Consider the following 23,290-nt stretch of genomic DNA (forward strand, 5'->3'; position numbering starts at 1 on the left):
ATTTGTCACCTCAGACCCGCCGGTCTAGCTGTTGCATGCAGCTAAGGTGTGGGTTTGTCAAACCCAATATATATCTATATACAACTATCACGCTCTCCCTCGAGGAGACTCTGATTACAATACAGGACTTATTGGTAATGTGAAGCGAATGTCTCACAAAAGTCATTAACGAATTTACGTGTAATGTAATGAAAATCCCTTTTGTATAAATGTAACCTTTTTTTATAATGAGTGTGTTATGTATTGTATCATAAACTATACCTATTATAGTTTATTAAAACAATGGTAGTTGTAGTAATGTGCATAAACTATACTTAACATAGTTTATCCAAATGTTTGCATGTAATGGATGTACTTTGATTATAACAATTTGTTATCTTCTATGTTCTATATATCAAAATCCATTTGTTAACTGATGCATGTATATATACTTAGACAAAATGTCATACATTGCAATAACATATATTCTCATAAAGAGATACACCTTGCTCAACATGTTATATGGTGAAATGAAATTGATAGCATTTTTCTGTTGTTAACATTTTCTATTACTGTTCTTAAAAAATTTGTAGAAAAATCATCAAAGGTCCAAATCAGAATCCATAAATTCTGAGAGTTTGGAAATTGAGTCTAGTTTGTTTATAAATTTCCCATGATTTTTAGTGACCTCCATCATGTGTTAAAAAGTCCATAATCACAGACTGGTTCAGATTGGTTCTTGAAATGATAGACAATTTTGTAAAAATCACCACAAATCGTAGAAAACTCGTATGGGTATGTGCAAGTAGTCATTATAAAGATAAGAACTGGAACTAATTTCACCTAAAACATTTTTGAAAACTAAAATGTTTACGTTGATAAAAACAGTCCGTGAATGGAGACCAACTTTTCTGATAAAAGCTGTTAGAAGAATTTAGTTGTGTTCTTGGTGTTTTAACTTGTATCCCCCCCCCCCCCCCCCTTAAAAATTAATAAAGCATGAAAATATAGGGGTATGAACTCACCTTGTGGGATTTCAATGGATGGATGTTGAGGAAAAGGAGTGGTCAACTCAAGAACACTTAGAAGATTGTCTTGAGGATTCAAGAATCTAACACCAATGTGATGGAATTTGTGTAAGCAATCTATGATTGGAGTAGAATGAGGTGTAATAATCATAAGAAAGATGATGATACTTACCAAGTGAAGGAGGAAAGCCTTGTAGTATGCCTTGAAGTTCTCGAAATTGAGAGAGAAAGATGAGAGAATTTGGAGTGTGATTCTTGGTGGAAAGTGAGAGAATGAATGAAGTGTGGGGAGAGAGGATGGATGCTCCGGCTCTAAGAACGTGGGAAAAAGGTTTGGAAATGATGAGAAAGGACATTGACATGACTAGAGATGGTGGTAGGGTGTGGGTTGGTCATGGAGTGGGTATGGGTGGTTGCTTGTGTTATAAACTAAAGAAAAGTCAACACTCCACCTCTTGTACTTCACCCACTCTTCTTGGATAAGATTTATCCAAAAAAACTTGATTAATTAATAAATATGGGGCCTTATATGTTAAAATAAAGTTTTGGGTGAAAATCCCGTATTAAAATGATGAAAAACGGGCTTAAAATGAAGTCATAATCGAAAACCGGGAAGATTTGTGCTTCCAGCGAGGCCTCTCGGTCCAGGCTGAGGTTTGGTTCCTGAGGCTTCGGGTTCGGCCTTGAGGCTTCGGGTTCGGTCCTGAGGCTTCGGGTTCAGCTCCTGAGGCTTCGGGTTCGAGCCTGAGGCTTCGGGTTCGGGCCTGGAGCTTTGGTTCCGTCCTTCTTCTTTCGGGTTCGGCTCCTCCCCCTTTGGTCTTAAGAAGTCTCGGTCCCTAAGAGGACCTTCGGCCCTAAGAAGGTTCGCCCCTTTGAAAGGGGTTTCGGGTCCTTAATCCTATTTTTCTCGTTTTACCCCGTTTCAAGCCGTTTTTGACCCAGTTAAGGGTCGGGATGACCCGAATGATTATAAAAAGTTACGGGTACTTTTGAGAGAGATTTTAAATAGAGAGAGATAGAGTAAAAATGATGGAGAGAGGTTTCGTTTGTGACATTTTTGAGTGTCCGGCTTCGCAACATAAGGTCCGTAAACCCCGTTAAGTCGTGTTTTAGCGTCCCACACACTCTCGATGAGTGTGCAATAGTGTTTTATCGCTTAGGTTCATTGTTTAGCACTATCAAGGCTTAAGGAAAAATAAACACACGAATTTTCCAAATGATGTTTTCTCATTAAAATAGCGAGTTATATAGTAATTACATAACGTGTGACAACCCGATATTTAGAGACAATGTAATGTAAAACCAGTCAAATTTAGGTCAAAATATAACTTTCCTAAAATCTTATTTGGGTTAAATCAAGTAGTAGGAATCGTAACAAGGTTTTCATACATATAAAGAACACAAAAATCCGAGTTATAACGAAGAAGTTATGACCATTCTGAGATTTCCGACAAAACAACCTAAATGAGAATCGAAGGTCTCAATAATATTAGCACAACAGCGAAAAGTCTGACGAAAACGGACATCGGATGAAGAAGTTATGGAATTTTAACAGACTTTTTGTGTCCCGTCCCTTTATTAATAAATAATTAAAAATAAAGTCAAAATTTGCCGATGAAGTCTAACCGAGAGTTGTAGATCATATTTTCAGCTACGCGTGCATATAAAGAACGTCGAAAACGGAGCTCGTACGCGAAAGTTACGGATTTTACAAGTTCGAGGCCCGAAATTCGAGGCTGTTAGGCTTGCCACGACGTGGCACAGCTTTGCCGCGACCCGATAAGTGACTAAGGGTGTCCACTCAATGGAAGAGGATAAGACTTGCTCCCCATGACGTGGCAAGCCTTAGCCACGACGTGGCACACCAGAAATGCCCCTATAAATAGATTTCAAGGGCTCCGAGTTCCATTGTTCAGTTCCCTTCTTTCTCACGCCGAAACTCTGCATTTATGCCCCCGAGACCCTCCCAAAGACCCGGTTTTTCACCTTCAAGTCCTGAAGGAAGGTTTTGTGTTCCCGAGATTCCCGAGAATCCCGAGATTTTCCCGCGTTTTCAACTCTTCCTGTCGAAGTTCTGCTCGATTCTTCTCTCGACTACTTCAAATCAACCACTTCAATCAAGTGAGTTCATACCCCTATAAACTACACTTTCAAAGGTTCTATCAATGCTTTTTATACACTTTTAAGGGGAGGGGGGGGGGGAATACAAGTAAACACACGGTTATTATCGTGTATAACATAAAGTTTCACTATATACTCTTTTCTTTCAAGTGAATCATATGTGATTCATAATTACTACATGAGAACTTTTGTATGTAATATATATTCACGATAACATCTTGTCTTTTGGAAATAAAACATGTTTACAAATATATGCGAATCAAACCTAACTTTTGTATGCAGTATATATTCACGATAACATCTTGTCTTTTGGAAATAAAACATCTTTACATATATATGCGAATCAACCCCTTTTATTTATACTTTAAGTATATGTGATCATTTATGTCACTTTAGATGTTATACTTTACATAACAAGTGAGCGTTACACTAGGATTTACTATACGAACGAAATGCACACTTTGAATAACTATAATAGGTATAGTTTACAGGAAAACCATGAACATTTACATACTAGAAACACTATATCAAAGAGATACTTTCACATACAAGAACAAATGGACATTTTTATACGTAAATATGTTTTATACTATGTTTTGTGAGACGGTTCACGTACTTTCGAGTATGCATTTTAAGTCCTGTATTATATACCATAATCCCTTATAGGGGGAGCGTGATACTTGTGTATAGATCTATACGGGATTGACAATCCCGCACCTGAGCTGTTAGCTACAGTTAGGCCGGCAAGCCTGGGATAACAAACGTCATAACATTTCAACACCTGAAGAACGTTGTTACAGGAAGTCTGGGTCATTAGTATGGTTATAAAACTCACATGGAGTATTAGAAAAACATTGGTTTACGGGGTTATCAAATGCCTTAGTGATTTTTATATTTACACAAATCTATTATTTAGGCATGAACAACATCATTTTGTTATACTTTTGGAACTTTTAAACTACACACACAATTATGAACAGATATTGGACTTCTAAAGATAAACATACAAAACAGTCGAGTCTTGGTAGAAGACTACTTTTATACTAGTAAAAAATATTGGATTTGCTAGAAACTTTCAAACATGTACAAACCATTTTATTCAGTTTTATACAAATGTAGAACAATTCCAAACGTTTTCTTCATACTTATACGAACAATTACATTGATTAATTCCAAACGTTTTCTTCATAATTATACGAACAATTATATTGATTAATTCCAAACGTTTTCTTCATACTTATATGAACAATTACATTGATTAATTCCAAACGTTTTCTTCATACTTATACGAACAATTACATTGATTAATTCCAAACGTTTTCTTCATACTTATACGAACAATTACATTGATTAATTTTAAACGTTTTCTTCATACTTATACGATTAATTACATTGAACAATTTCAAACATTTTCTTCGTACTTATAAAAAACGATGACATTAAATACTTATGAACTCACTAGCTTAAATGCTGACCTACACTTTTAAAATAACCTGTATTCTCAGGTCACTAGTAGACAGGTACGATGACCAGGTTTTGCGAAGACGGGGCAGTCAAGAATCGTCTTTTATTTTGATTACTTGTTGTAATGTCTTATTACTATGAAAAGAACACATGTATTAAACTATTACTATTAATGCAATGGACGATGTTGTTGCTTGTTTACTACTTTACATTTGTTATGATACATTACATGACGTCCTCCGCCCCAGAACGTTTTCGTCGTTCTCGGTTTTGGGGTGTGATAGATTGGTATCAAAGCATTGTTTATAGTGAATTGAGTATATCAACCCATAAAAGATATACTAACTATAAATACAATGGGATTAAAATACTCTGACCAAGAGTTTATACTTTTAAATAATAAAATATTTAAGTAAGTATACGTGCCTTCATTCATACTAAAATCGGTGTCACAACGACAAGAACAAAAGTATTACGATTGTTGAATATCACAAGTAAGCTTGGGGATATATAGTCAGTCTTGGGAGTGGCACAGCCTGATCAACTATGTTGGTCCGAGGAGTGATTAGCACATGCCCAAGAATGGTTGCGATATGGCAACAAGTCTAAAACCTTACCTACGTTACCACAATGAGAACATTATAACAGAACCTAAGTCTAAAATACCATAGGAGTGTTTTGGGTTACTATAATTACTTACTTGAGAACTAAAAAGGATCTTCATTTACTATGTTGATAGTTGCTAAGTGGATACACTAAGGCTATATGTAACTAGGATGTTATAGACTTAGAATCGGTGAAATTTTTGCTCTACCCCTATTCCTTGTGAATTTCGAGTTAAGGTCACTTATTCGAAAGCCTATCTTGTGTTGATTACATATGACTGGTATGCACTTTACAAATAGCGATGTAACTAATGAAGATTTTCTAATAATTATCTAGATAGTTCGTCTAATAATTATTTCCTTACCCCAATTCTCGCGCAGATAACATGTAACATCGTAAAAATTAAAACAATTTTTCGCTTTTGAAAACACATTTTTAATTAAACAATTCGTTCAAAAAACGTCATAACATCAAGTTTTCAAATCACAATGTCTCCCAAGATCATAATACATCTAATTCCCATATGTGTGTACGAATCAAGCCGGCGCCTTCCCGTGGTCATCACTGGTACCTGAAACACATAACACTGAACACTGTAAGCATAAGCTTAGTGAGTTTCCCCAAAATACCACAATAATCACATAATAGCCACTCGAGGCTATAACTCTGTTGACCCTCTGGTCAATGTGTCTCAGTGGGGCCCTCCAGCCCCAACTCTCTGTGGGCCCTCTGGCCCTAACTCTAGGGATCCGAAAGTCCCAACTCTATAACTCTGAATCATGCATATCACATATCACAATAAATCATAACACATAATAACATGCAATCACACTGGCATATAACTCTATAATACTCTGTCTCTTAACTCTGTTACCACACTAGGTAAAGTATAGTGAGAACACTCACCTCGGGCATCTCGGTAAATCTCTGACTTGGTAAATGCTGGCCAACCTCCGTCTAATCATATAAAAATAATACTCTATTTAGTATAACCCTCAAGGCTAGACTATGCTCTCTTATGACACTCTCAGAAGGGTAAAAGACCATTTTACCCCTCTCATAGCTCAAAGGCCCCACAATACACCATACCCTAAAAGTCAACTCTCTGGGTTACGCTGCGTGTACCAGATGTGTACGCTGGGCGTACCCGGGTGCACCACAGATGTCACACCCCCGAACCAGACGGCGGAAACGTCCGAGGACTATTGTGACTCAATTGAATACCATCACAACGAATATACATGAAACATAACATCATTCATCACCATGCATTGAAATATTACAACCGGTATTGTTTACATTTAGTACATTGTTTCAAAACATTACATTTCCAAAACGTAAATTGTTCGATACTAATTAAACAAACAACATGACATCACTGGGTACATTTTTCCTTCGATTTACCTGTTACCTGAGAATACAAGTATTTTGGAAAAACGTCAACATATGAAATGTTGGTGAGTTCGTAAGTAAGGTTTGAAAAGAAATGATTTGTATAATTTTGAAAACCACAGAAAATCCGATATTTTCTAAAAAGATATGTTGTATATAGGAAAAAGTGTGAAGATCCGTAAGTATGCTTGTTGATTATTATGAATGTGAATAATTGTTAAAGTTTGTATATATCACATAGTTAAGAGCGTTGAATTTCCCAGGAAAACCCGATGTTTTCCCAATACATTAAATTACGTAGCTGAGTTAGTGTTATTCCGATATGACGTTGTTTTCGATAATTCCAGGTGACATTGGATTAATTACGGGTTGTGAGTCGTTATAATCACGCATTAATGAAAATGACTAGTTTACAACTTTACAAACGATCCCTTAGGCGTCGTTTGTACTACTCACTTAATCCAACCACCTTGACTTCTCATAGCCCCACAACCGAGGAGAAAAGAGGGTACGAAGCCCCCATTATTTCCATGAGTCGTTCAAGGCTATCGTGAATGCGAAAGGCCCTTGGCCCGACTCGCATTTGACTTCTTGACTTTGCTAGTAGTACCAAAGGACCCTTGGGGCCCAACATCACAATAAAGCTATTGAAAGTCCTTTTACACGAAACTAGGTCATATAAGGCCCAATAACATGTAAGCGCGTTCCCTTCGGGCCTAAAGATCATGTCATTGGGCTAGCTAGGCCCAACAAGCACGATTTGAAACTTTTGAGCCCAAAGATGGTGTATTGACTTCTTGTGAATTTTCCGCGTGTGTATTGAAGTACCATCGTTTATTGATTTTTGATTTGTTATTGATTCGAGACCGAATCAATTCGTTTGATAACGATTTTGGTGTTGAAGGTGTATTTATTATTACGTTTTGCCGGTAGACGTAGTACTAGTGTTTTTATCTTAAGGGATTTGTTGTTTTAAGAATTAGAGTTTATCTTTTTAAGCCCTTTCTTGGATAAAATTTACACTTTTAACCCTTTGTGTATAAAAGAATTTCCATTTTAGTCCTTAAACTATTTTTTTTGACACTTTATTATCAAAACTTGTTGGAAAGACATTTTTAGCACAAATTTACTTGATAAACAGCTTAAGTCCTTCAAAAATGAAATTTTCTCGGTTGAAACCTCCATTTTCGGAACTTTTACAATTTTGGCCCAAAAAGGAAAAATTTTGCATCTTTGGCCCCTTTTTAATTTGAAAAGAATTTTTGACCCTTGAAATGGACTTGGTACACTAGAAATCCCTTGTTTTATAGAAATGTGCAGTTTCAGCCCCTCCAAATCAAAATTTTCGCAATTTGGGGCTTTATTGGGCCGAAAAGCCCATTTTGGCCCATTATGTTTTAAATTCATATTTTTAACCCCTCAAAAGTGTTGATATTCAGAAAATACACATTAGAAACTGTTTAGACTCATCTCAACCTTTAGAATTCATATATTGTCGTTTTGGGCCCTTTAGTTTTGTATTTTTAGCATTTTGAGCCCAAAAATGGGTTTTAAGCCAAAAATGTTCATATTAACCAACTTGGTTATTTTTCTAGACTTGATTAGTGTGAAATGGTATAAGTTATACTTATTTCATTCATCATATTGTAGATCTCGATTTTTAGGTTCTTTTTGGCTAGTATAAACATCACAATCACATACGATCATACACATAAGCATAAAAATCATACAAGGCATATATATACTCATAGATCTACACATTTGCTTGTATTCTCCCCCACAAAACTTATAAAAACCAAAAAAGAGGGGTATGAAGCTCACCTTTGGGTGTGGTTTCGGTTTTTGGAAGAAAATGAGAAGAAAATTCGGCCTTAGCAACCTTCCTTGGAGATCTCGAACTTAGAGGGTTTCTAAGAGAGTGATCATGATTTTTACATGGATTAGAAGGAGATTTTGATAAAACAAAGAACCTAGATCATAGATCCAAACTTGATCTTACCTTAGATCAAGAATTTGTGGAGATATCTTCTTGAAAGCTCCTTAGATCTCGAAAATATGGAGGAGATATGAGGGAGTTTTCTTGAGAGAAAAATGAGTGAAATGTGTGTGTGTGCTTGAAATCGGCCGAGAGCAAGAGAGAGAGAAGGAGAAAAGAGTGGCTATGCTAGGAAGTATGTGAGTGCATGGATGTTTGAGTTCTCATGCATGGATGTCCCATGAATAATGGTGAGGTGTCACTCACAAAGTCAAATCCTCTTTCTCTTGGGCTTGGGCCGAGAATGGGGAGGGTGAGAGGAGGCTTTTGGGCTTTTTGCCCTTAAGCCCATGTTATAGTTAGGTTGAATGATTTTTGGCCCTATAAAAATATAAATGTGATTTTTATTCTTTATTAGGTTAGATTTGGTTAATTATGGTCCAAAATGGTTCATATAATTAATCTATTTCATTCTAGGCCCAATATGGCCCAAAATATTGAATTAATGGAAATGGGTCCAATTGGAGCCCATTTAAGAGTTCTAAGCCCAAGGTAGTCAAATTGGAAGCTTATTAGTCCATTGGGCCCAATAAGGAAGTCGTAGTCCATTATGGACTTAAACAAGATCTTCTAGTGTCTACAATTGCTTAATGACTACATTGAAATGCTTGTATGAGGTGTTTGATTGAAATTCTATTGTTATAGAGTATGCATCATTCATACTCTCATGTCTTTGATTCATAATTTGGCTTAAGTGTTGTAGTTACAAGGCACAAAAATTTCTAGTTGTGACATCATCCCCCCGTTAGAGGGAATTTCGTCCCGAAATTCTTTTTGAAAGCTAGATTTGAGAATGCTAGAATAGATGAGGGTACTTTTGCTTCATTTGGTCTTCGCGTTCCCACGTGAATTCTGGCCCACGCTTCGCGTTCCACCGTACTTTCACGATCGGGATGCGACTTTGCTTAGTACGCTTCACCTCCATGTCCATGATTTCGACTGGTTCTTCAATGAACAGAAGATTCTTGTTGATTTCAATCTCGTCAAGGGGAATGACGAGTGTTTCATCTGATAGGCACTTCTTTAAATTGGAGACATGGAACACGGGGCGTACACTGTTTAGCTCCGCGGGTAGCTACAGTTTGTACGCCACTGGACCTATTCGGGCAACGATCTCAAAAGGTCCAATGTATCGTGGGTTCAGTTTTCCCCGTTTTCCGAAACGAATGACTCCTTTCCAAGGTGAGACTTTTAACAGCACTCGATCCCCGACCTGAAACTCTAAGGGCTTTCGCCGTTTATCGGCGTAGCTCTTCTGTCGGTCGTGTGATGCTTGTAATCGAGCTCTGATTTGAACTATCTTTTCCGTGGTTTCACGAATGATCTCCGGTCCCATTAGCGCCTTGTCTGATGCTAGTGTCTTTGCTAGCTGGGTGTCGCCCACCTCAGCCCAACACAACGGTGATCTACACTTACGTCCATATAGTGCTTCGAAAGGAGCGACTTTGATGCTCGAATGGTAACTGTTGTTATAAGAGAATTCAACTAAGGGTAAGTGGATGTCCCAAGACTTCCCAAAGTCTATCTCACATGCGCGAAGCATGTCTTCGAGCGTCTGAATGGTTCGTTCGCTTTGACCGTCCGTTTGTGGGTGATAAGCGGTGCTCATGTCGAGATGGGTTCCAAGTGCTTTCTAAAGTGATTGCCAAAAATGTGAAGTGAATCTACTGTCTCTATCTGAGATGATAGACACTGGTATTCCATGAAGTCTCACGATTTCTCGAATGTATAAATGCGTTAGTCTCTCCATCTTGTAGGATTCTTTTATTGGCAGGAAATGGACGGATTTCGTCAGTCGGTCAACTATTACCCATATAGTGTCTAATCCGTCCGGCGTCTTGGGTAGCTTGGTCACAAAATCCATAGAAATCCCTTCCCATTTCCACTCAAGGCTTCTGGTACTCCACCTTTATTTTGGCACAAGTAAGGCATTTACTGACATAGGTGGCAATTTTTGCCTTCATGTTAGGCCACCAATAGTGTTGTTTAATATCCAAATACATCTTGGCCGAACCAGGATGGATAGAGTATCGCGTCTTGTGAACTTCATCCATGAATACCTCCTTAAATCCTCTGAGTTTAGGGACCCAAATACGGTTCATGAAATAGTATACTCCGTTCTCCTTTACCTCTAGATTCTTCTCCATCCCGCGTAATGCTTCGCTTGCCCTGTTTTCCGTTTTCATGGTCTCTGACTGGGCTACCCCGATCTCAGTGGTTAGGTGAGATTGGATGGTTATTGAGAGAGTTTTTGCACGACGATTAGAGTACTCCTTCCGACTCAATGCATCAGCTACCATGTTGGCCTTGCCCGGGTGGTACTTGATTTCACACTCGTAATCGTTTAATAATTCAACCCATCTTCGTTGCCTCATATTCAGCTCTTTCTGATTCAAGATATGCTGGAGACTTTTGTGGTCCGTGAAGATGGTGCACTTCGTACCATAAAGGTAATGCCTCCAATTCTTCAGAGCAAAGACCACCGCTCCCAATTCTAGATCATGGGTTGTATAATTCACTTTGTGTGTCTTTAGTTGGCGGGATGCGTAAGCTATCACCCTTCCACGCTGCATGAGAACACAACCTAAACCCTGATTTGACGCGTCACAGTAGACCATGAAATCTTCCGTTCCCTCTGGTAGAGATAGTATCGGGGCGCTGCAGAGCATCTGCTTCAGGGTTCGGAATGCAACTTCTTGTTTGTCCGTCCATTTGAATGGTACGCCCTTTTGTGTAAGTGAGGTAAGTGGCTTGGTGATCTTAGAGAAGTTTTTAATGAACCTTCTATAGTAGCCCGCTAGGCCTAAGAATTGACAAATTTCTGTGGGTGTTGTCGGAACGGCCCATCCTTCAACGGCTTTTACCTTAGAGGGATCCACATGAATTCCATCTTGGCTAACAACATGACCTAGGAAGTTCACGCTACAGAGCCAGAACTCACACTTGGAGAGTTTTGCGTATAGCTTTTCCGTTCGCAGGGTTTCTAGGATTTGTCGGAGATGTTGGCCATGCTCTTTCTCGCTTCAGGAATAGACGAGAATGTCGTCAATGAAGACGATGAAAAAGTTGTCGAGGAATGGTCGACAGATTCGGTTCATCAGGTCCATAAATGCGGCAGGGGCATTTGTCAGACCGAAGGGCATTACGACAAATTCATAATGTCCGTAACGAGTTCGGAAAGCGGTTTTAGGAATATCCTCTTCCCGGACCTTGAGTTTATGGTATCCGGACCGTAGATCTATCTTAGACAAGTAACTAGCTCCTTGGAGCTGGTCAAATAGATCGTCGATTCGCGGGAGTGGATAGCGATTTTTGACAGTGAGTTTATTTAACTCCCTGTAATCGATGCACATTCTAAAAGATCCGTCCTTCTTTTTGACAAAGAGGACCGGAGCTCCCCATGGCGAGTAGCTGGGTCGGATGAATCCCTTGCCCAGGAGTTCGCTGAGTTGACTCGACAATTCCTGCATTTCAGCAGGGGCTAGCCGGTAGGGCGATTTAGCGAGAGGGGTTGCTCCTGGAACGAGGTCAATTTGGAACTCAACTTGTCTCTCTGGGGGTACTCCAGGAAGATCTTCAGGAAATACGTCTGGGAATCCACGTGCTACGGGAATGTCTTGAATGTTAACCTCTTCCTTGTTTTTATCCACTATGTGAGCCAGAAACGTCAAATCGTTATTTTGTAGATGCTTCTGTGCCTGGATGCATGAGATGAGGCGAAGGTTCGTGCTAGGTTTGTCTCCGTAAATAACTAGGGTTTCGTGATTGGGGAGGTGAAGGCGAACGACCTTCTCGTGACACATAATTTCAGCATGGTGGGGGCTTAACCAGTCCATGCCAATAATCACATCGAAACTCCTAATGGAAACAGACCTTAAGTCTATTCGAAAGATGTGTTGATTTAAGGTTAGGGTACATCCGGTGTAGATTTCCCCAGTGGATTCGGTTTTCCCATTGGCCATTTCCACCGTAAAGGTTTCATTGAGCTTTTGGGGTTGTTGTTTTAATAAATGTTTAAACTTATTGCTCATAAAACTTCGCTCGGCTCCGGTGTCAAATAGGATGCATGCATAAGTGTGGTTTAGGGGAAACATACCGGTAACAACAGCGGGATCCTGAATCGCCTCCCCCTGACCCATAATCAGCACCCTTCCTGTTCCTCCATTTCCGGGATTGTTGTTGTTAGGGAAATCTCGACGGAAATGCCCAGTCCTCCCACACCCATAGCAGGTGTGACTAGGCCCTGCATTGTTGCCACCGATGTTGATGTTGTTGTTGTTGTTGTTGCGGTTGTTGTTGTTGTTGTTGTTGTTGCTGTTTCCCTGTTGTTGATTTTGAGGAGGGTAATACCTGAAATACCTTGCCGTATGCCCCTTCCGATTGCAACTGGTGCACTGCAGCTCCTCGCACTCTCCATTGTGATGGAAACCACACTTGTTGCACTTGGGAAGATTACCGGAATAAGGTCTAGGAGCATTCGAAGCAGCTGAGGCTGGAGCATGTGGTGTGGCCGGAACTTGTGCGGTGGCAGCATTAACTGCCATTGTCTGTTGCTTCTTAGAAGTCTCGGGGCCTTGATGCCCCTTCCTCTTGTTGTTCTTCCCCTTCTTGCCATCACCTTCCTTCTTGCCTTCAGCTCCGCTGGCTTCTCACCCTTCTTGTTGTTGTGGTCATACAGCTTCTTTGCCAATCTCTTAGCACTGTCGAAAGTTTCGGGATTTGCAGCTATCACGTTTCCTTGGATCGGAGAGGTTAGTCCCTAGATGAATCGCTCAGTCTTCTTTCCTTCCGAGGTGATCATGCCCGGACATAACAGAGATAGTTCACTAAATCTGGATATGTAGGCATCGATATCAGCATTCCGTACAGTGAGGTTCCTTAGCTCTTGCTCCATTTTCTGAATCTCACCACGAGGGCAGTATTCGGCCATCAGCATTTCCTTCATTTCTGTCCATGGCATGGAATTGGCTACGGGGAGTGTCATGGCTTCCACGTGCCTATTCCACCAAGTGAGCGCTTGGTCGACAAAAGTGCATGCAGCAAACTTTACTTTCATCTCTTCAGGGAAATCACATATCTCGAACACCGATTCCACCTTCTCGATCCATCGTTTCAGAGTGATCACTCCTCTGGTGTTGTTAAAGGTTCGTGATTTGGCGTTCGTGAAGCCCTTGTAGGTACAGGTTTTGGTGGGTCATTGATTCATTCCATTGTTCGAACTCCCGGCCCCTTTCCCGTTGCCTCCTCCGTTGTTCCCTTGGTGAATTTGTGCCATAGTTGCGGTGACCGCAACAGATACGGCTGCCTGGAATGCAGTGGAGTCAACTTCGGGTGGGGTTGGTCCAGGGTTTCCGCGAGTAGGTCGGCGAGGCATCTTTCTGTCATGAAACGGAAAGATGTTGAGTGTTTGTGGGTTCTATGAGGTTGTGATCCTACTGACTAGGTGCATGGTACGAACTTAAGTACTTCTACAAATTAGCATACAATCATGGATTCGCAACACATAGCAATTTGTAATGTCATAATAAAACACGTAAAATTTCACTAATATTATCCGCATTTGATCCATGAAAATTTTGCTCGAAAGAGCATACATAAGTGATATTAGTTCGGCAGCATAACGACTCTATGAGTAGTGTAGTCACTTAAACATAGAGTCGGGGTACATAGCATAGATCCTAATGGCCTAGTCAGATAAGCCTATCCCTAATCGCGATGAGCTGTTCCCGGGGGTGGTGCTGAGGAAGTGGATACTCCCTGAAGACGAGCCACCTGTCGTTCTGCATCCTGGAGTCGAGACTCCCACCTCACCTGCCTCATATGGAACTCTCGAAGTGTTGGATTAATGTCTAAGTCCATAACTATAATTGGTAAGACTTGACCCGACCCGGCATGGTCCATTTGGGTTGCATGGCATCATGCACTTGGATAGACTATAATGAGAGAAATAAGACACTTATGGTTATTAATATATTATAAGTTCTAGTATATTAATAATAGGAATAATAAGATTATTTAATTAGTATTGATCAAGAATTAATCTAGGATTAATTAAGTGATCAAAAGAAGACTAATTAAATATATGGGTTGATTGTGTAAATCATCCATACTTGTATAGTGGGCAAACGCTCCATGGATAATCAAGTTGGGCTAAAACCCATAGGATGGTCCATGGATGCTCCATGGTGTATTTGAACCCATGGATCCAAGGAAATGGAAAGTCATGACAATTAGGGTTTACCCTAATTGTAACACTATATAAAGATCTTATTCTTGACAAAATCGACGACTAGTATCATTCTAGAAAGGGCTAGCCGATTTCATGAAGTGTAGATTTCTCTCAAGTTATTCCAAATGTATTTGGTGTTGTGTGAACCATTTGAGGTGTCACACTTGGGGCACTTGGCACTCAAGCTTCATGAAGACTTTCTACATGAAAGAGGTATGTATTCTATCTTGTTATATTCATTATTTTATATGCTAGATAAGGATAATACCTTGGATGTTCATATTTGTATGTATAATAGAGAAAACATAGATCCAAGGTATTTAGGGTTGCATGTACACTTAGGGGTGTTAGAATGCTCATAACCCAACAGTGGTATCAAAGCCTAGGCTTGTTTTCTTGTTATACTTGCAAAAGAAGCTGGAAAATCGAGTTTTGATGTTGTCTGCCCAGCAGACTCGCCGAGTCCATGAATGGACTCGCCGAGTCCAAGGCAAAAAGCATCCAACTCGCCGAGTTGGTTCGTGCACTCGACGAGTTGGACCCCCAGACAACATAAATTCGACTTTTTTGGCTGGAATTGGACTAGGAACATTACCCTAAGATGTTTTTGAACTTATAAACTTGTTTTTGATGTGGTAATGTTCATGCTAATCCAATTTCAAAGATAATTGTCAATAGATTCATGTTTTATATTAGTTTAAGGTTTAGACTAATTACATGAAAAAGTTTGATTTGAATTATCTTGTTCTTATGAGTTGCTTAGATTAATAGAAAAGTTAATTGATTATGTGTTTTCAATCCAAATTAATCTAAGAGTTGATTTTAAAATGTGTTTTTGTAACTTGTCCTCAAGTTATATGAAAAGTCACATTTAAGTTTCATAAAACTCATAAAAGTTGGCAATGGTTACAAAAGATGAAGAGTCTTGTCCTTAAGTTATGGAGGTTCAAGAGTCACTTCATTAATAAATAAATAAATAAAGTGTAACCTTAATTAATTCCATAAGTTATAAAATAAAGAAAAGTTAATTCTTTTATTAGTTTAAAGTCTTCCATAACTTGTCCTCAAGTTATGGAACTTGAAGAGTTTTTGGATTAAAACTACTTTAAACACATGAGTTATGGAATTAATTAGTTTTGAATAGTTTCAAAACTTGCCCTCAAGTTTTGGAATTTGAAAAGTTTTCACTTATGAATACTTTAATTCCAAGTTAGCCCTTAGAATTTTAAAAAGTTAAAATTCAACCCTTATACTTTATAATATTATAAGTTAATAATATACATATGTATAAGAGTAAAGTCAGTCTTACCGCTAGTACGCCTCATTCACGAAGCCGGTCTATAAGGTGGGTATGAGGTTGTTGCCTATAAAATGGCAACTTAATGGGTGTCCACTCTCACCCACCGCTTGCTTGACTGGTGGAGGGTCGTTAGCCGAACGGGTTTGACAGGACTAAAATTCTCCCTTCATTAAAAGTATTAATGATAAATACTAAGTAACTAAACTCTTAATAATACCTAATCTTAGTTACTTAGGAAAATGTGAATAAGGTGCTAATCCATGAAATTACACTTTGCACTTTGTTTAAGTCGGTTAGTGGAGCGTGTGTGGTTAACCGGCACACTAACTCGTATTTAAAAAGGTAGTCAAAGGGTAACTCAATGTTTATCATAGTATCGATGGAGCGTGTGTGGTTAACCGGCACATCGATTGAGGGGTAAACACTTAAGGGTACCAAGTAATTTGCATTGTTACTTCATACCTTGTTTTGTGATCCTCGGCATCCCAGTCACAAAACCTGAAGGGCACACTCGAGATTGAAACATGCCATTGAACAGTTCAATGAATCTCAAAGATCTAGGAGTTTCAAAACCAATTAAAACCTAATAATACATTTCGTTTATCTTGGTGGAAATTGGTGAATCGTCATTCACCTACCTTCAAATATTTTATAGCTTGGATTACGGCATACCTCTTCTAAGTTATAAAATAGTTTGTTGGGTCCTAGCCTTAATATTTCATATTGGGTGTCATATTAAGGACTTAAGATCAACTATCTTGAATATCTCCCAAAAGATGTCTGGTTTAGACAGTTATGATCTTCCCAAATCTCTTGAAACAAGCTTTCCTAATTGAAGATGATGTCCCTTGGAAATCATACTTCTTTCACCTCCTCCAATTATTCTCCCTAACCCGCAAGTTCTTGAAAAGTTTAAGGTCATTCAAGCCCAATTGGCAAGGCAAGGTCTAGGTGTGGTCACATCTTGGAGATGTAGTCACATATTGACAAGCCGGGAGAGTTGGGTGTCAAAGTCTTGAGAAAGTTGGTGGTTCAATCACTTTCTAAGTCACATAGTGAGTTCCTTTGGGACACCTATGAAACAGACTATGACAAGACCCTTAATGATCTTATCTATTTGTTAAGATCAACTTCCTTAAAACTTGATGGACATTGACAATAGTGACATAGGAAATCCAGAAAAGCATTCTCTTCGCAATGGAAAGGGATCGGCCATAGTCAACTCAGTTGACCAAATGGTAAAGAGAAAAGCTAAGTCTGTGATAGTCCCGTGTACCATTATCAAAGGGTCCATATGTTTATATTGCCAAAGAAAGGGGCATTGGTTGCGAAGTTGCCAAATTTACCTAAGGATGTTAATGTCAATAAGTTTGACTCTACTTCAGGTAAAGTCCACTATCTAACTCTGCTAAGTTTCCATTCTGAGATTGTTGATACATGATGTGACTGGGTCACATGTTGATGTTTAAGACTCAAAGAAAAAGTGGAGAAACTTAAAGAAAGAATATACTAAATCTGATCGCATAGATGGATTTCTATCGCATAGTTTGAAGATCGGATTCTTAAGCTACTTCTTAGGAGTTATGAGATATTGCTTAGGAATAGATAACAACAAGTTTTCATATGGATTGTAAGGATAAGTTTTTCCGCAAAGTTTTAAAATAAAAGAAAAATTTTTGATTTTATTTATTTTAAAATATCCTTACAATGGCATTTGAGGAAAAATTGTTGCTTATATGATTCCATTAATAGCAAGAGTGGAAATATGAAATTGATTCTTTCATTTGTGGTATTGTCTAAATTTACCAAATAAGGAAAGATTCCCATCACCCAAGTTTCAATTGGACTGGAACTTGGAATCATGCAAGTTGTATAGCATGATGAATGAGAACTTTCAGGTATTGGAAAAATTAAGACTAATCACTTGTTCACATGGATGTGTGAGTCAAGTGAAGGACTAAGGGATCGAGCACACATTCTTGTGCATTGATTAAGTACACCACAAAAGATCGATAAGACTATTCGTCATAGTTTACTAAAGCTTAGTAAATATGATTATACTTACAAGCTTAAGTGTAACTCTGAGACATTGGAAAAGGTTCCAATGTATGGCAGAGCGAATAAGAAGAATCAAATTAGGCAGAAGGATAAAAGTTTCTCAAATCTGAAAAGATGGGAGAGTACTTTAGTATCAGTTTTGTGATCATCTTAATGATTAAGAAACCATATAAAAATTAGTTCTCTAAGGAAAATTTTAGTGCATTCTTATGACTAAGAAGAGGAACTTGAATTGTAGAAGTGGTTAAATCAAGAAGATGAGTCATACTTCATTCCAATACAAATCTTAGAATCATACTCCAAGATTGTAACTTGAGTGACATGTATTAAAGAAGGTTTAAAACACTTTTCAAATGTAAGAGTAAAAGTTTTCTACTCTTGTACATTTGAAATTGTTAAGTTGTGATGTTTTGGATAAAACAAAGACCAACTTAGGCCAATTGTGTGAAGTGTTTGTCTTGATTAGAATCCACACTATCCCTTGAATATTTGACAAGGAAGTCTTATATGTCAAGAGGACAGTGGGAGTCTTAAAGGTCTTGAAAGTGTCAAGAACTAATCAAGAATAGAACCTGAAGTTCTTCACTAGCACACGACTTGAGGTTTATAACCTATCGTGTTGACATATTCTGTGCCCATTCCAGTTAAAATTGTCTTTGCATATGAGTTCTTAGAGTTCTCAATGCGTTGCACAACAACTTGGAAGCAATGGCAGGCCCTTGAGCTGCCAGGTGGCAAGAAGTTAAGATTGAGTTCAATCCATATGAGTTTGGATTTGTCATTATCCTGTCTTGTGATTATGGTTTTGACAGATTCATATGAGTAGGAACTCATACACCATAAAAATCTAAGTGTCATAAGGTTTCTCTCCGATTCATGAAAATGATGGTGAGGAAACACTTTCACTAAGTAGATTTTAGCTAGATAGCAATTATGATATTTGCATTCTCAAAGTCGTTGGTGGAGCGTGTGTGGTTTACCGGCACACTAACCTGGACTTGTGAGAAGTGGGAAAAAGGTCTAACCATTATGATTACGGAATCCCTCTTCATAATTGTTTAGACACACAAGTGTGCTATCTAAGGGAAGGTGTATGATTTTGATAAAGTTTTATCAAAACAATCTAGTATCAGAAATCTGAACTTTGGTAAGAAAGTCAGTTGATTTCTGGGTACATGTCAAAGCTAGTGGGAGCATAAGTGTTATGCTAATAATCATCATGTTAGTGGGAGCATGATAATTATGATAAAGGTTGCAAGTTAGCAATGTTAATTATAGAAAACAAAAGGTTTCAATTGGGAAAAGTTGTTTTGCTATAATTAAGGGAGAGGAAATTATACTTCATTTCAAATCTATAAGCTTAGATGGTGAGGTTTTAATCATTTAGTCAAGGATATATATAAATTTCATGTTGGAATGGCTCAACATAAGGAAATTTTGTATATGAGTTCATTATTTGCGTTCTAAAATTCGATTATGATTACGGCATCCCTTTTCATAATCTGAATTATGAGAACTTGGAGAATTGAAATGGAAATATTATAGCAAAAGACTGGTTTAGTCTTTATGTGAGACATCATGAATCGTGTCCCATATGCTTCGGATATAGGATCGATTACATGTGCTATATTCATCCATTCTAAAATTTTCCAAATGCCTGGGGCATTAAGAAGGGAAAAGGTTTAGAACTTGATATGACTAAAAGGATTAAACAATTGTCGAGGACAATCTAAGGTTTACCAAAGATTGGTTGCTCAAGGACAGTTGGAAGTATAGTGATAATTTTGGAAGGACCATATTCACATAATCTGTAAGGAGGCAACTCCTGTTCAGAAGTGATAGTCAAAATGGAATATGGAAATGTTTCAAAGTTAGAAATTATTCAATCTGTGTAAGATTAGGAAACTTAATGCAAGAAGGATGTTTCCAAGGAGCTGATCTCCTTTGGAATACTTTGTAATGATTGTTGTCAAGTCTTTCTGACTTTGTGCATAATCATTACAAGAGGATCAATGCATATAAGTTTAGAATCTAACAGATTTCAGTAAATGACATGAATTTGGAATTCTTGTATTTGCAGTAAGGATTTGGGAGTGTGAAAATAGAATCATTGGAGTTATGTTCAACGGATCTAGTTCACAAAGTAAAGATCATAGACAAACATAGTATGCATACTTGGTGTATGGCATGACTAGTGTTTAGAAAACATAGTGTACATGCTTGGAGCATGGGACAACTATTGTTTAAAATTCAAGAATAAAGTTGATAGCTGAAACAGTATACAATGAATAATGTGTAATCATATGGTGATAAATAAAACGTGTTTTATTTATGTTCATAGGTTTTGATACCATATTGGATTCAATTATTATTGTGTTTCATTTTGCATGTTTTGACTTCCAGAATAAACTAGGTTGTTCTTCCGGAATGACTAAGTTATTCAAACCATCCACAGTCGGTCATATGTTGGAAGTAGATATGATTTAAGATTGTCATGGGTTGGCTTGTAGAGGTCTAAGGTGTTGGACAAAGGGCTACAACACTCATGAGTGCTCATAAGTTCTAAGTATTGGATTCAACCCGCGCTCATTGGAAACACTTCATGGATTTTATCACGAGTGATCATGAGACGATAATATCTTATATTCTTCAAACCTAGAGATATGAGTTGTTACTATGAGTTGATAGTACATTGATTGCACGAAAACGCATTTGGTAACTCGGTGCTATAAAACGTGTCTTTGTGTATGATTCAACAAGTAGTAGAACAAGCCATATGAGTCGAAGTTTATCCATTCCTTTTACCTTCGGGATAAAAGCGATATCTGTGGGCCCCTCGATGATTTGATGATGACAAATGGAAGTGCGCGGCCGGGCCAGGACTGATTTGATTTGTTCAATTAGTCAGTCATCATAAATCGGAAATCGGGAAACAACAAATGGACAGAGAGAATGATTATAATCCATGTCTCAGTCCATATGATATCTAGAATGGAGGAATATATGATCCCTTATCTAATGGACAAGTCACTGACAAAGGTCAGAGTTCATTGACAAGGTCAGAGTTCGACAGAAGCTTTTGAGAGCTACGATTTCCAGTTGGTTCCTGAAGTCATATGCAATATTAGTTTTAGACTTATCCAAGTGGGAGACTGTTGGATTAATGTGTAAGTCCATAACTATAATTGGTAAGACTTGACCCGACCCGGCATGGTCCATTTGGGTTGCATGGCATCATGCACTTGGATAGACTATAATGAGAGAAATAAGACACTTATGGTTATTAATATATTATGTGTTCTAGTATATTAATAATAAGAATAATAAGATTATTTAATTAGTATTGATCAAGAATTAATCTAGGATTAATTATGTGATCAAAAGAAGACTAATTAAATATATGGGTTGATTGTGTAAATCATCCATACTTGTGTAGTGGTGTAACGCTCCATGGATAATCAAGTTGGGCTAAAACCCATAGGATGGTCCATGGATGCTCCATGGTGTATTTGAACCCATGGATTCAAGGAAATGGAAATTCATGACAATTAGGGTTTACCCTAATTGTAACACTATATAAAGATCTTATTCTTGACAAAATCGGCGACTAGTATCATTCTAGAAAGGGCTAGCCGATTTCATGAAGTGTAGATTTCTCTCAAGTTATTCCAAGTGTATTTCGTGTTGTGTGAACCATTTGAGGTGTCACACTTGGGGCACTTGGCACTCAAGCTTCATGAAGACTTTCTACATGAAAGAGGTATGTATTCTATCTTGTTATATTCATTATTTTATATGCTAGATTAGGATAATACCTTGGATGTTCATATTTGTATGTATAATAGAGAAAACATAGATCCAAGGTATTTAGGGTTGCATGTACACTTAGGGGTGTTAGAATGCTTATAGCCCAACACGAAGGACGTCTCGTGTCTCCTGCTCTGCATGCTCGACCCTAGTCCACAGTTGGCGTACATGGTCGGCGGTGCTCTGAGCAAGGTCGCCAGTGTTCCGTAACCGTCTCACCATGACCGGAAGGGCTCGATCGGCCAGTCCTCCATCCCTCAGGTCAAAGAACTCGCGTGACATGCCAAACGGGGGTCGCTGTCCCTGCTGTCTGCTCCATCTCCAAAAATCAATACCCTAAGGGGGTGTAGGACCAGTGGGGCCTACCCGGTAAGCAGGCACCCTTACCGGGTAAGGGGGTTGATGACTTCGGACTCCGCGTCCAAATCACCCCCTTCGCTATCGTCAGGTTCCTCCTCAAAGTTTCCTTCATCTTCTTCTGGTTCGGCAGGCTCACCCTCGGCTCCTGCCTCCGGTTCCCCGTCAGATTCCTCCTCGGGGTCTTCCTCAGGCTATTCTTCAGGCTCCTCGTCGATCCATCCGTTATTTCCCTGGTTAGGGAAGTAAGGATCTCCGGGGTGATGGAAACCAGCCATGCTGTCTGCGAGAGCGTGTAAATATGCTACCATCATTCCTAGAATGCTACAACTATTATACAGACTAAACAAACGTTCTCTTTTTGGTGATAAAGGGGTATGTTTTTAGGTTCTCTAGCTATCACGATCTCCTCAGGACGTGTGGTAGTGATACCTTGGTAAGAATGTAGTTGATCAGGCTACATCCGTTCCTGGATACAACAAAGAACAGTCCTGGATTAACCGAGATACTAGTATTATCTTGTTTGATTCGGTGTTAGGTTCTCATTCCTAATACAAGCAAGGGTGTTTTATTGTTATGTTTTACTTGTTTTGTTCAGAGTTGTGTTAGTCCCTCTTTTCGTTTATAGTTTCATATCAATGTGTGGATAGATATGCTAGTTCACTATAAACAGAGCTTTGATACCAACCTGTCACACCCCCGAACCAGACGATGGAAACGTCCGAGGGCTATTGTGACTTAATTGAATACCATCACAATGAATATACACGAAACATAACATCATTCATCACCATGCATTGAAATATTACAACCGGTATTGTTTACATTTAGTACATTGTTTCAAAACATTACATATCCAAAACGTAAATTGTTCGATACTAATTAAACAAACAAAATGACATCACTGGGTACAT

The sequence above is a fragment of the Lactuca sativa genome, chromosome 5, assembly GCF_002870075.4.
Source record: "Lactuca sativa cultivar Salinas chromosome 5, Lsat_Salinas_v11, whole genome shotgun sequence".
Lineage (NCBI taxonomy): Eukaryota > Viridiplantae > Streptophyta > Magnoliopsida > Asterales > Asteraceae > Lactuca > Lactuca sativa.